The following is a 15,236-nucleotide window of genomic DNA, read 5'->3' as shown; positions in this document are numbered from 1 at the left end:
CTCCCTCCGGTGGTTATAAGTGGTAGCGCTGCTGTCTTTGGATCGCTGCATTCATCAGGTGTGTCCACTTATTGCAAATTCTGACTGGGCTATTTAGTCTTGCTTGACCCTTTAGTCAGTGCCAGTTGTCCATGGTTCCTGGAGGATTCACATCCCTGCCTGGTCTCTCCTGCTTTGCTGTTCATTTCAACAAAGATAAGTTCTGGCCTTGTTTTTTGCAGTCCACATGCTGTGGGCCTTATTGTTCAGTTCTTTTCAATGTTTTGTCTTGTCCAGCTTGGTCTGTATAAGGATTTGTTCAGCCAAGCTGGTATCTCTGGAGATGCAGATATACCCTCCATATCTTTAGTTAGATGTGGAGATTTTGTATTTTCTGTGGTGGATATTTTCTATTGTTTTAATACTGACCGCATCATAGTACTCTGTCCTATCCTTTCTATTTAGCTAGAGCGGCCTCCTTTGCTAAATCCTGATTTCAGTCTGCGTATGTTATTTCCCTCTCCTCTCACAGTCAATATTTGTGGGGGGCTGTCTATCCTTTGGGGATTTTCTCTGAGGCAAGATAGTTTTCCCTTTTCTATCTCTAGGGGTATTTAGTCCTCCGGCTGTGTCGAGATGTCTAGGGAGTGTTAGGTACATTCCACGGCTACTTCTAGTTGCGGTGTTAAGTTCAGGGTCTGCGGTTAGTACAGGTACCACCTTCTCCAGAGTACGTCTCATGCTGCTCCTAGGCCACCAGATCATAACAGTACAACTGGCCAACAATGAGTTAATCGCATCTCAGAAGAAGGGAAGGAAAGTGCTGAGCCATTTTTTTTTCTGTAGTCTGTTGTGTCTTTTCTTCCCTCTTTACCTCTGGGTGGCTCAGGAGTTTGGCGCTGGCATGGATGTTCAGGGATTGGCTTCTCGTGTGGATCAACTTGCTGCTAGAGTACAGGGTATTTCCGATTATATCGTTCAGAATCCGGTTTTAGAGCCTAGAATTCCAACTCCTGATTTGTTTTTTGGGGACAGGTCCAAATTTTTGAGCTTTAAAAATAACTGTAAACTGTTTTTTGCTCTGAAACCCCGTTCCTCTGGTGATCCCATCCAGCAGGTTAAAATTGTCATCTCTCTGCTGCGTGGTGATCCTCAGGATTGGGCATTTTCCCTGGAATCTGGGAATCCGGCTTTGCTTAATGTAGACACCTTCTTTCAGGTGCTAGGGTTATTGTATGATGAACCTAATTCAGTGGATCATGCTGAGAAGACCTTGTTGGCCCTGTGTCAGGGTCAAGAAGCGGCAGAATCGTATTGCCAGAAATTTAGAAAATGGTCTGTGCTGACTAAATGGAATGAGGATGCCTTGGCGGCAATTTTCAGAAAGGGTCTTTCTGAATCCGTTAAAGATGTTATGGTGGGGTTCCCCACGCCTGTTGGTCTGAGTGATTCTATGTCTCTGGCCATTCAGATTGATCGGCGCTTGCGCGAGCGCAGAGTTGTGCACACTATGGCGTTGTCTTCCGAGCGGAGTCCTGAGCCTATGCAGTGTGATAGGACTGTGTCTAGAGCTGAACGACAAGGATTCAGATGTCAGAATAGGTTGTGTTTTTACTGCGGCGATTCTGCTCATGTTATTTCTGATTGCCCTAAGCGTACCAAGAGAATCGCTAGTTCTGTTACCATCAGTACTGTACAACCTAAATTTCTGTTATCTGTGACCCTGATCTGCTCATTATCGTCATTTTCTGTCATGGCATTTGTGGATTCAGGCGCCGCTCTAAACTTAATGGACTTAGAATTTGCCAGACGTTGTGGTTTCCCCTTGCAGCCTTTGCAGAGTCCTATTCCTTTGAGGGGCATTGATGCTACACCGTTGGCTAAAAATAAACCTCAGTTTTGGACACAGCTGACCATGTGCATGGCGCCAGCCCATCAGGAGGATTGTCGTTTTCTGGTGTTGCATAATTTGCATGATGCTATTGTACTGGGTTTCCCGTGGTTACAGGTGCATAATCCGGTATTAGATTGGAAATCTATGTCTGTGACTAGTTGGGGTTGTCAGGGGGTTCATGGTGACGTTCCTTTGATGTCAATTTCCTCCTCCCCCTCTTCTGAAATTCCTGAGTTTTTGTCAGATTTCCAGGATGTATTCGATGAGCCCAAGTCCAGTTCCCTTCCACCGCATAGGGACTGTGATTGTGCTATTGACTTGATTCCAGGCTGTAAGTTCCCTAAGGGCCGACTTTTCAACCTGTCTGTGCCAGAACATGCCGCCATGCAGAGTTATGTTAAGGAGTCTTTGGAAAAGGGGCATATTCGGCCATCTTCTTCACCATTTGGAGCAGGGTTTTTTTTTGTTGCCAAGAAGGATGGCTCCTTGAGACCCTGTATTGATTATCGCCTCTTGAATAAGATCACGGTCAAATTCAAATACGCTTTGCCTTTGCTTTCTGATTTGTTTGCTAGGATTAAGGGGGCAAGTTGGTCGAGGGGCATATAATCTTGTTCGTATTAAGCAGGGTGACGAATAGAAAACTGCGTTTAATACGCCCGAAGGCCATTTTGATTACCTTGTGATGCCATTCGGGCTCTCTAATGCTCCATCTGTGTTTCAGTCCCTCATGCATGATATATTTCGGAATTATCTTGATAAATTCATGATTGTATATTTGGATGATATTTTGATTTTTTCAGATGATTGGGAGTCTCATGTGAAGCAAGTCAGGATGGTATTTCAGATCCTTCGTGATAATGCTTTGTTTGTGAAGGGGTCTAAGTGCCTCTTCGGAGTACAGAAGGTTTCTTTTTTGGGCTTCATTTTTTCTCCCTCATCTATAGAAATGGATCCGGTTAAGGTTCAGGCCATTCATGATTGGATCCAGCCCACATCCGTGAAGAGCCTTCAGAAATTTTTGGGCTTTGCTAATTTTTATCGCCGTTTCATTGCCAACTTCTCCAGTGTGGTTAAACCCCTTACCGATTTGACGAAGAAAGGCGCTGATGTGACAAATTGGTCCTCTGCGGCTGTTTCTGCCTTTCAGGAGCTTAAACGCCGATTTACTTCTGCCCCTGTGTTGCGTCAGCCGGATGTTTCTCTTCCATTTCAGGTTGAGGTTGACGCTTCTGAGATTGGGGCAGGGGCCGTTTTGTCTCAGAGGAATTCTGATGGTTCCTTGATGAAACCGTGTGCCTTTTTTTCTCGAAAGTTTTCGCCTGCGGAACGCAATTATGATGTCTGCAATCGTGAGTTGTTGGCTATGAAGTGGGCATTTGAGGAGTGGCGACATTGGCTTGAGGGGGCCAAGCACCGTATTGTGGTCTTGACCGATCTTAAGAATCTGATTTACCTCGGGTCTGCCAAGCGGTTGAATCCTAGACAGGCCCGATGGTCCCTGTTTTTCTCCCGTTTTGATTTTGTGGTCTCGTATCTTCCGGGTTCTAAGAATGTTAAGGCTGATGCCCTCTCTAGGAGCTTTTTGCCTGATTCTCCTGGGGTCCTTGAGCCGGTCGGCATTTTGAAGGAAGGGGTGATTCTTTCTGCCATCTCCCCTGATTTACGACGGGTTCTTCAGGAATTTCAGGCTGATAAACCTGACCGCTGTCCAGTGGGGAAACTGTTTGTTCCTGACAGATGGACTAGTAAAGTGATTTCTGAGGTTAATTGTTCTGTGTTGGCTGGCCATCCTGGGATTTTTGGTACCAGAGATTTGGTTGGTAGGTCCTTTTGGTGGCCTTCTTTGTCACGGGATGTGCGTTCTTTTGTGCAGTCCTGTGGGACTTGTGCGCGGGCCAAGCCTTGCTGTTCCCGCGCTAGTGGGTTGCTTTTGCCTTTGCCGGTCCCTGAGAGGCATTGGACGCATATTTCTATGGATTTTATTTCAGATCTTCCGGTTTCCCAGAGGATGTCGGTTATCTGGGTGGTTTGTGACCGGTTTTCTAAGATGGTTCATTTGGTACCTTTGCCTAAATTGCCTTCCTTTTCTGATTTGGTTCCATTGTTTTTTCAACATGTGATTCGTTTGCATGGCATTCCGGAGAATATTATGTCCGATAGAGGTTCCCAGTTTGTTTCTAGGTTTTGGCGGGCCTTTTGTGCTAAGCTGGGCATTGATTTGTCTTTTCTTCCGCATTTCATCCTCAGACAAATGGCCAAACCGAGCGAACTAATCAGACTTTGGAAACTTATTTGAGATGCTTTGTGTCTGCTGATCAGGATGATTGGGTGGCTTTCTTGCCATTGGCCGAGTTTGCCCTTAATAATCGGGCTAGTTCTGCTACTTTGGTTTCGCCCTTCTTTTGTAATTCTGGTTTTCATCCTCGTTTTTCTTCAGGGCAGGTTGAGCCTTCTGATTGTCCTGGGGTGGACTCTGTGGTTGTCAGGTTGCAACAAATTTGGGCTCATGTTGTGGACAATTTGGTGTTGTCTCAGGAGGAGGCTCAGCGTTTTCCTAACCGTCATCGGTGTGTTGGTTCCCGGCTTCGGGTTGGGGATTTGGTCTGGTTGTCTTCCCGTCATGTTCCTATGAAGGTTTCTTCCCCTAAGTTCAAGCCTCGGTTTATTGGTCCTTATAGGATTTCTGAGATTATCAATCCAGTGTCTTTTCGTTTGACCCTTCCAGCCTCTTTTTCCATCCATAATGTTTTTCATAGATCTTTGTTGCGGAAATATGTGGTGCCCGTTGTTCCCTCCGTTGATCCTCCTGCCCCGGTGTTGATTGATGGGGAGTTGGAGTATGTGGTTGAGAAGATTTTGGATTCTCGTTTTTCGAGGCGGAAGCTTCAGTATCTTGTCAAATGGAAGGGTTATGGCCAGGAGGATAATTCTTGGGTTGTTGCCTCCGATGTTCATGCTGATGATTTGGTTCGTGCCTTTCATTTGGCTCGTCCTGATCGGCCTGGGGGCTCTGGTGAGGGTTCGGTGACCCCTCCTCAAGGGGGGGGTACTGTTGTGAATTCTGCTCTTGGGCTCCCTCCGGTGGTTATAAGTGGTAGCGCTGCTGTCTTTGGATCGCTGCATTCATCAGGTGTGTCCACTTATTGCAAATTCTGACTGGGCTATTTAGTCTTGCTTGACCCTTTAGTCAGTGCCAGTTGTCCATGGTTCCTGGAGGATTCACATCCCTGCCTGGTCTCTCCTGCTTTGCTGTTCATTTCAACAAAGATAAGTTCTGGCCTTGTTTTTTGCAGTCCACATGCTGTGGGCCTTATTGTTCAGTTCTTTTCAATGTTTTGTCTTGTCCAGCTTGGTCTGTATAAGGATTTGTTCAGCTAAGCTGGTATCTCTGGAGATGCAGATATACCCTCCATATCTTTAGTTAGATGTGGAGATTTTGTATTTTCTGTGGTGGATATTTTCTAGTGTTTTAATACTGACCGCATAGTACTCTGTCCTATCCTTTCTATTTAGCTAGAGCGGCCTCCTTTGCTAAATCCTGATTTCAGTCTGCGTATGTTATTTCCCTCTCCTCTCACAGTCAATATTTGTGGGGGGCTGTCTATCCTTTGGGGATTTTCTCTGAGGCAAGATAGTTTTCCCTTTTCTATCTCTAGGGGTATTTAGTCCTCCGGCTGTGTCGAGATGTCTAGGGAGTGTTAGGTACATTCCACGGCTACTTCTAGTTGCGGTGTTAAGTTCAGAGTCTGCGGTTAGTACAGGTACCACCTTCTCCAGAGTACGTCTCATGCTGCTCCTAGGTCACCAGATCATAACAATGGACATGCCACCACCGCATAGATCAATATAATAATCAATATACAAATATAAATCAATTCTTTGTTTTATCATATAGTCCGCAAATGCACTGGATGCATCTTCGTTCCCATAGAGATCTTCCACCAGTAGGTTTCATCCTGTTGTGGATCTCCTATTTAGTTAGATCCAATAGAGACTAACGGCGCCAAAAAGACAAACAGCCTATCCAACATCTTCATATAATTTGGCGCTTCTCTAATAACCAATCCAGCATATTTACTTATAATTATCATGCTTACATCATCGCCAAGTGCCCTCTCTCCGGCATCACCGCTGCGCCGCAGATCACCATATAGACCATAGTGTGTGAGCGCAGGCGCACCAAGTCCCAGCCGCGCTCCATCACATGATCGAAATGGAGTCACACCCAGACGTGACGCATATCTGCACCACCCAGCAGCGATCACATGTGACCGCAACTCCAACCGGTTACCCGGGGGATGCAAGTAAACAACATGGCGCTTCCCTAGTGACCAATCCGGTACATCTACTTACATTTAGCTTGCCTATATCAGCATAATGCGTCCATATCCCGGCAGTAACACTGAGTTACAGATCGTTATAGAGGCCCCAGCGCATATACGCAGGCGCAACACATTATAGCTGTGCTCCATCCCATTTTGCGATGGAGACACCCCTACATGTGACATACGCCCACATCATACATCTGCGGTCACCCATGATCTCCACTCAAACCAGTTACCCGGGGGGCGCAAATGACTAACAAATCATAATTCACAATATAGGAAGAAACTACAAAAAGTGAAAGACTTAAAAAGGAAACATTATAACTGTAAAGAAACAAAATATTGCTAATCAACAGTGGAAAAAAAAGTAGGAAAAGAAAACTACAAATATGACAAACATAATGGGACAGTCGGAATGTAGACAGGAGGCAACAAATCTAGCATCTCCATGCTTTATATATGATATATTCCATGTGCCAATTATGCACATAATCCAAATCTTGAATCGTCCTAAACCTCCATCCACCGATTGTCACATTCATTGTCCGTATCTAATAAAACAAAAACATATATTAAAACACACATAAATACACCTGTGTCATAAAAACATCATAAAAACAATGACGACAACAACCTTAAGAGAGGAATCATCATATTAAGGGGTGCACATATGTACATTAAAATCTATATTTAAACCCCTAGGTTGTAATGAGCCCAGGGTATAGATCCATCTCATTTCCTTAGTCTTAAGGATCTGTAATCTATCCCCTCCCCTCCTCAAGGTTGGAACACTATCTATGACTCTAAATCTTAGTTGATTTACCGAGTGCTTACTCTCCAAGAAATGCTTAGGGACCGGCAATTCAGTAAGTCCCGTCCTGATGGTACTTTTATGTTTACTTATGCGGGCCCTCACTTCCATAGTGGTCTCCCCAATATACGTAAGGCCACAGGGGCAGATAATCATATAGATGACATAGCTCGATGTACAGGTATATCTTTCCTTTAAATAAATCTTTTTCCCAGTATAGGGATGGCAAAAAAATTCTCCTTTCAACATATTGTAACAGCAGGCGCAGCCAAGACATGGGAAATTCCCATTTCTTGGCGCGCTTAAGGTCTGTTGATATGACACCTTAGATGTACCAAAATCTGATCTAACCAATTTGTCACCTAGATTCCTTCCCCTCCTATAAGACATCATGGGAAATGGTTTAAAGCCTGAGACCTGGGGTAAACCACGTTGCAACAGTGCCCAGTGTTTTTTTATGATCCCACTAATACGGTTACTGACCGAACTATACGTAGATACAAACGGGATACGTTCACAAGAGCGTTTCATGGGGGTTTCACAGCTTGTGATCAGTGACTCCCTAGCCATGGGACTCATTGACCACAAGCTGTCTGAGTTCTTGATTGTGGATGCACCGGTTATACCAGTGCTATATGTGTTACCTAAAATCCACAAGGATTTATTCAACCCTCCTGGTAGACCGATCGTTTTGGGTAGGGGTTCATTGTTTAATAAGACCGCCATCTTTCTGTATCGAGTGTTACGCCCCTTTGCTATGTCAGCACGGTCTTACTTTAGAGACACAAATGATTTTCTTGATAAAATCAATGAGGTGACAATTTCAGATACTTCCATTCTGGCATCGTTCGATGTGACATCGTTGTACACATCGATAGAACATGATAAAGATCTTGAGGCTGTCTGTTGTGCGCTATCAGGCTCTGACGTGGCCCCAGAGTGTGCACAGCTTGTCCTCACACTGTTGGAGCTCATCCTCAGGAGGAATTATTTCCTCTTTGGGGATGAGTATTACTTTCAGTTGAGAGGTACCGCCATGGGGTCCAATGTGGCCCCAACTTATGCTAACATCTGGTATTTGAGGACAGGTTTGTGTACCAATCCAACCTCTGGTGCCACGTCAGAGCCTGGTGGAGCTATATTGATGATATTTTTGAGATATGGGATGGTAGTTTGACAGAATTGGGGGCCTTCCATGATAGCCTTAATGGAGTATATTCAGAATTACAGTTTACTTTAACACACTCAACAGTCCAAATACAATTTTTGGACACTCTGGTCTACAAAGATGGAGATAGATTGAAAACCGATATTTTCGTGAAAGAGACGGATCGGAACAGTCTGTTGTTTTTTGACAGTAATCATCCAAGGAGGATGGTGGATTCACTTCCTTGGAGTCAACTATTGAGAGTACGTAGGATAGTGTCCGATGAGAATATGGTTGACCAATGGTTAAATGATATGTGCTCTAAATTTATAACAAGAGGGTATCCTAAAGAAGGAGTGGATAAGTTCAAAATAAAGGCACGAAACTCTTCACGGGAAAGTGTCCGAAAGAAAACCCCCATGAAACGCTCTTGTGAACGTATCCCGTTTGTATCTACGTATAGTTCGGTAAGTAACCGTAATAGTGGGATCATAAAAAAACACTGGGCACTTTTGCAACATGGTTTACCCCAGGTCTCAGGCTTTAATCTATTTCCCATGATGTCTTATAGGAGGGGAAGGAATCTAGGTGACAAATTGGTTAGATCAGATTTTGGTACATCTTAGGCTAGTTTCACATTAGCGTTTAAATCCGCAGCGTTTAAAACGCATCCGCAAGTGGTGGAAAAAACGCATATAAACGCGTACAAACGCGTCGGTTTATAGACGCATGCGGTGTCGCATGTGGTTAAAAAAACGCCGCGTTTGTACGTGTTTATATGCGTTTTTTCCTGCGTTTGCGTTTTTGGTGCGCATGATGAGAAATTTCACAAGAGAAAAATCAAGATAACCAGACACCGCCAATGGGACTACAGAGGGTGTGTATTATGGGATCGCTATATATAGACCCTAGGGCTACAGAAATCTTAACAGTTTGCTACTGTATCCTGTGTCATGATGGATCTTCGCACGGAGAGCTTTTATTTCAACCTGGATTTAAGCATCAAGCTGTTTCTTGCCTGTGCTTTTGCTTGGGAGCAAGACAGAAATCGCGAAAGATGGAGAAGGAGACAACGTAGGCGTTTTTGGAGACACCCCATTATCGAACTATGTGAGAGCCGTGGAGCCTATCACACGCTCTATGCCGAGCTTAATGCCAACCCGGAGAAATTCCAGGAATACACAAGGATGTCGCAAGACTCGTTCCGGGATTTGCTTGCTCGTGTCCAAGGAGCCATACGGAGACAGGACACCCAGCTCCGTAGAGCGATTCCACCGGAGGAACGTCTGCTGGTTACATTAAGGTACGTTCCAAATATAAACCAATGACAGTCCAAATTTTGTGTTTTCTGACATGTATTTTTTGGGGATTTTCCCTTTCTTTAGCGCAACCACACCATAAAAAGAATAGATTGTAATGTTTTTTATGTTTGTTTTTCTTACAGATTTCTGGCAACCGGAGAGAGTTTATCATCCCTCCACTTCCAATACCGGCTTGGAATATCCACCCTGTCCGGAATAGTTGCGGAAACCTGCCGGGCTTTGTGGAATGTACTCCGGGATGAGTTTATACCCCTACCCACCGTCGACATGTGGCTTGAAATTGCGGAAAACTTCTGGAGTGTGTGTGATTTCCCCAACTGTTTAGGAGCGGTGGATGGAAAGCACATTCGCATTATCAAACCAGCCAGAACAGGATCGGAGTACTTCAATTACAAAAAATATTTTTCTGTTGTGCTCATGGCAATAGCTGATGCGAACTGTCGCTTCATCGCCGTGGACATTGGAGCTTTTGGCCGTGGCAACGATTCCCAGACTTTCAAGAACTCGGATATGGGCCGCCGTGTGTATGGCAACAATTTCAATTTTCCCCCGCCACAACCTCTCCCCAACACTCAAGGTCCACCGATGCCATTTGTTATGGTTGGGGATGAGGCCTTTCAGATGTGTGAAAACCTACTGAAGCCCTATTCCAGTCGGGACTTGAACCACACTAGAAGGATCTTTAACTACAGACTGACCAGGGCCCGAAGAACAGTAGAGTGTACCTTTGGCATTCTGGTTGCTAAATGGCGCATTCTTGCATCAGCCATAAATCTAAAAGTGGAAACAGTCGACGAGGTGGTCAAAGCCTGTGTGGTTCTGCATAATTATATAATGGTTAAGGAGCAACCCAACATTGAACTGGATGAACCAGTTGCACACCCACTGCCCGATTTCCAGCATCACCCGCTGCGTTCAACTACAGCAGTTGGTCTCATGCGGGACCAATTTGCTGTCTTTTTTGATTCAGATATTGGACGTGTGTCATGGCAGGACAATGTTGTGTAAATGTCCTGTTGTTATTCGATCTGTACCAGTAATTTTCTACAATGATAATAATATTTCTAATTAATAAACTTTACTTTTGGTTGTGTTGACCGTGTCTCCTATCTTTTTCCTCTCCAAACCAAGGCTGTCCTAAAACTGGCAGTATTTGATCTGTATTTAATATCAGTTTTTGTAATCCAAAACCAGGAGTGGGTGATAAAGGCAGAGGTGCTAGTTATTATGTTAATATCATAATTTAACTCTAATTGTTCCACTCCTTGTTTTGGCATACAAATACTGATATAAAACACTGGCCACATACTGCTAGTGTTATGGCAGCCATGTTGCTTTATTGGTAAGTTTGTTGACGTCATTGCGTCCTGATTCTGTTCTGCTGTATCCATTGGACACAAACTGAAGAGACAATGACTGTCACACTATCTATACTCATCAAGTCAGGTGTCAGAAATAATGAATTCATGATGCACATACTACAGCTTCATGAATTCACTATTTCTGACACCTGTGCAGGTGAGCATAGATATGCAGTGTGTGACCACCATTGTCCCCTCAATTTGTGTGTAATAGATTATGTATAAAGAAGATAAAATGGTGGTTATACAAGGCAGTTCTCTACTCAACAGGTCAGGTGTCACAACTAATGAGTTTTTTTGACACCTGACCTGTTCAGTAAAGGTCTGCATTGTATTTCCACCATTTTCTCTTCAGACTGCCACACTAGGCCCAGACAAAAAGAGATTATGGAGATACATGTAATATTTTTTGGCCCACCTCATATCTGTATACTAAAGACACACAAAGCTGCATTTTTTTTTTTAACTACTGGAGATATGATGTGGCCCAAAAAGTAAGTGTGTGGCGAAGTTTCTTGGCGCACAGTGTGTGTTGCCGGCGGTGGAAGACACAATAAACCAAACATAATTGTGGCAAATCAAACCTTTTTTATTTTGTAACAACCAAAAAATGTATTTACTGCGCCGGCTTGGTGTAGAGTGATGTAAACGGGGGGTGTGAAGCACTGAGGCCTGGCTAACCGTGGACGACGCAGAAGTGGCAGGAGAAGGGGCAATGAAACTAGAAGGGTCTGGAAGTTCGGGGATGGGGCTTGACACATGAGAGGCTTGAGACGCACTGGAAGGGTGAGACAAACCTGACATTACAGTCACATTGGGAGGTGAAGGTGGAGGAATGCTAAGAGTCCTCTGGGGTTTTTTTTGTGTGTTTTTTTTTGTTTGCCTGGTTGTGGGAGGTCTTGGTGGGCTCATATGGCGTGGCGTGGTGGCGGGTGACCTGTCAGGGGTCTGGCTGCACTGTGTCAGAGTCCATAGTGCTCGTAGATCGTGCAGCCATGCCAGAGTCCATAGTGCACGTAGAGCGTGCAGCCATGCCAGTGTACATAGTGCTCGTAGAGCGTGCAGCCATGCCAGAGTCCATAGTGCTCGTAGAGCGTGCAGCCATGCCAGAGTCCATAGTACTCGTAGAGCGGAAGGCCATGCCAGGGTCCTGCTGCATCATGGTGGTGGCGGTACGAAAGGCCATGCCAGGGTCCTGCTGCATCGTGGTGGTGGTGGTACGGAAGGCCATGCCAGGGTCCTGCTGCATCATGGTGTCAGTAGAGGAGGTCCAAGCAGGAGCAGCAGATGTCATGGTGGTGGCGGTGGGATGTCCAACTGCACTCGGCATGGTGGTGGTGCTGTAGTGGTGTCAGGCTGTGGAAGGAATTGAGGTGGCCGTGCAGTGGGATGCAGCAGAGGTCGGCATTGAGGTCAATCGTGACAGTGACGGCACAGGTGGATATGCCGCCACTGTCTGCTGGAAATACCGACTCTGCTGCATAGTCTGCACGTAAGCAGCATTGCAGGCCTGCATGACACTCAGCTGGAGATCAGGAGTAAGGTGTTCCGACATGCCCTGCTCAATTTGGTTAAAAAAATGATGTGCTGGCCTCTGGAGGTCGGCTTTCACTTGATCAAGGCTTTTGCTGACCTCCTGGATACGTGCATTCAAGAGGTTATGTGAAATCCATTCGGTCACCCAAAGCCTTGATTGCTTCGTGTAAAACCGAGCTCAAGTGCAAAAACTCGGGCATGAGTGACCTGTCCGAAGCCCTCTGCCGCTGCCGGGAGGAGCCCAAAAAAAGGGCAGTGCAAGAGGACTGCGAAAGGGGAAGACCTGATGGACCAGCTCCCTGGTCTCCAGTTAGTGTGACAGGCCCACTTGCTGCAGCGCTGCTGGATGGCTGGGACGGGTCCGTGGCTGTCGGATGAAGGACCGCTCCAGAACCTGGGCCAACAGTAGTGCTGTATGTGCTGTGAAAAAAGGGAAAAGAAAATTAATATCAAAAATTTACCAGACGCAAAATCCTGTGGAATGTAAAAATACATATTATGGCAATACAATACAACCTAATGCACGTGATAAATACTTACGTTCTCTGGTCAAGGACCGGTCTTAAAAATGCCAGAACTCGATGGTATTTGTATCTGATCCTTGCTCCTGAACCACTGGGAACACAGCTCTCTTGACGCAGGTCCTTGTTGAAGCGGTCCTTCATCGAACGCCAACGTGTTTTGACTTTGGACACTGTTAAAAAAAAATTGTGGTCAGAAAAAGGACTTTTGGTCGTGCTCACACAACTGTGTGTGATGACAGAAACTCCTGAGAGTTTCTTTCATCACACACAGTCAAGTGAGCACGGCCAAGGTCTCTGCTGCTTCACACTGCAGTGCAATACTTACCAAATGCATTTCGGACCCGTGTCGGGGCGTTGTCCCAGCCATCCCACATCGCTTGGGCCACCTTATTCCATAAGCGCCGGATTGTGACATTGTTTGAGTGCAGTGGATCCCGGGTGCCCCACAACGGGACTCGCTCCTGGACCAGGGAGATAAGGAGGTCATTCTCGATAAGATCATCCTCCCGTTGTGAAGCCTAAAAATTAAAGAAAGTCATTACAGTTTGCTCAATTAACATAAGAAAAAGAAAGAAAAAAGATGCTGAGAAATGGCATGAATAGGAAAGTCAACATACAAAAGGATTCCAGAAGAAAAAAGTAAAGTGGAAAGAAAGGAAGATTCAAGAATATTACACTGAGGACAGTCAGCCTTGTATACGTACCCGCTGCCGTCTTTCCACCGGACCTTGACTCCGCTGCTCCTGCCCTGTCTCTGCCGCAGTAGAAGACCTCTAAAAAAAGAAAAAATCAAATTGTCACATGTGTCGATGTGACAGTGAATACTTACCAATCTGACGAGGCAAGTACTCACCTCACTGACATGCTCCACTTCCGACTGTCGTGGACGAAACTCCTCACCAGAAGAAGAATCCGAAGAAGACATTCTGATACATGTAGAAAGAAAGAAATGCAAGAAATTAGGACATGTAGAGACAGAAAATAGAAAATAAAGGCATTGGCTAGGATATACTCACATTGTTCTGAGTGTTGTGAAATTGGATTCTGGGCTCCCCCGGTGGCCACTGGTGGAATTGAACTTGTGTGCATCATCCTCTCTGTTCACCTGTTCCCATCAGGATGTGGGAGTCTCTATATAACCTTGCTCCTCTGTCAGTTTCATGCCGGTCAACAATGTAATCAGAAGCCTTTCTTTGCATGTTCCTGCTACTAGACAACTCCCAGCTAAGTTGGACTTTCGTCCTTGTTTGTTTTTGCATTTTGTTCCAGTTCACAGCTGCTGTTTCGTTACTGTGTCTGGAAAGCTCTTGTGATCTGAAATTGCCACTCTGGTGTTATGAGTTAATACTAGAGTCTTAAAGTAATTTCTGGATGGTGTTTTGATAGGGTTTTCAGCTGACCATGAAAGTGCCCTTTCTGTCTTCCTGCTATCTAGTAAGCGGACCTCGATTTTGCTAAACCTATTTTCATACTACGTTTGTCATTTCATCTAAAATCACCGCCAATATATGTGGGGGCCTCTGTCTGCCTTTTGGGGAAATTTCTCTAGAGGTGAGCCAGGACTGTATTTTCCTCTGCTAGGATTAGTTAGTCCTCCGGCTGGCGCTGGGCGTCTAGGGATAAAACGTAGGCACGCTACCCGGCCACTGTTAATTGTGCGGCAGGTTTAGTTCATGGTCAGTTTAGATTCCATCTTCCAAGAGCTAGTTCTTATATATGCTGGGCTATGTTCTCTCGCCATTGAGAATCATGACAGTTTGACCGGACGAAAAGGGTTAAATTATTGGCTGAGAAAGGAGAGAAAAAAGAAGTCTGCTGAAATTTTTTTATTTTTTTTTCTCTAGTTCTGAGTGTGCTCATAATTGAATCACTTGCTAGTCTGCCTATACTGCAGCCTTCCTCTCTTTCTCTCCTTCTAATCCTTGAATGGCTCTGTGTTCACCTGTTTGAAATGGATCTTCAGAGTGTAGCTACAGGTTTGAATAATCTCGCCACGAAGGTACAAAATTTGCAAGATTTTGTTGTTCATGCACCTATGTCTGAACCTAGAATTCCTTTGCCTGAATTTTTTTCAGGGAATAGATCTTGCTTTCAAAATTTTAAAAATAATTGCAAATTGTTTTTGTCCCTGAAGTCTCGCTCTGCCGGAGATCCTGCACAGCAGGTCAGGATTGTAATTTCCTTGCTCCGGGGCGACCCTCAAGATTGGGCTTTTGCATTGACACCAGGGGATCCTGCGTTGCTCAATGTGGATGCGTTTTTTCTGGCCTTGGGGTTGCTTTATGAGGAACCTCATTTAGAGCTTCAGGCGGAAAAAGCTTTGATGTCCCTATC

Source organism: Ranitomeya variabilis, chromosome 1, assembly GCF_051348905.1.
Source record: "Ranitomeya variabilis isolate aRanVar5 chromosome 1, aRanVar5.hap1, whole genome shotgun sequence".
Lineage (NCBI taxonomy): Eukaryota > Metazoa > Chordata > Amphibia > Anura > Dendrobatidae > Ranitomeya > Ranitomeya variabilis.
The sequence above is the reverse complement of the archived record's forward strand: the minus strand, read 5'-3'. Positions refer to the sequence as shown.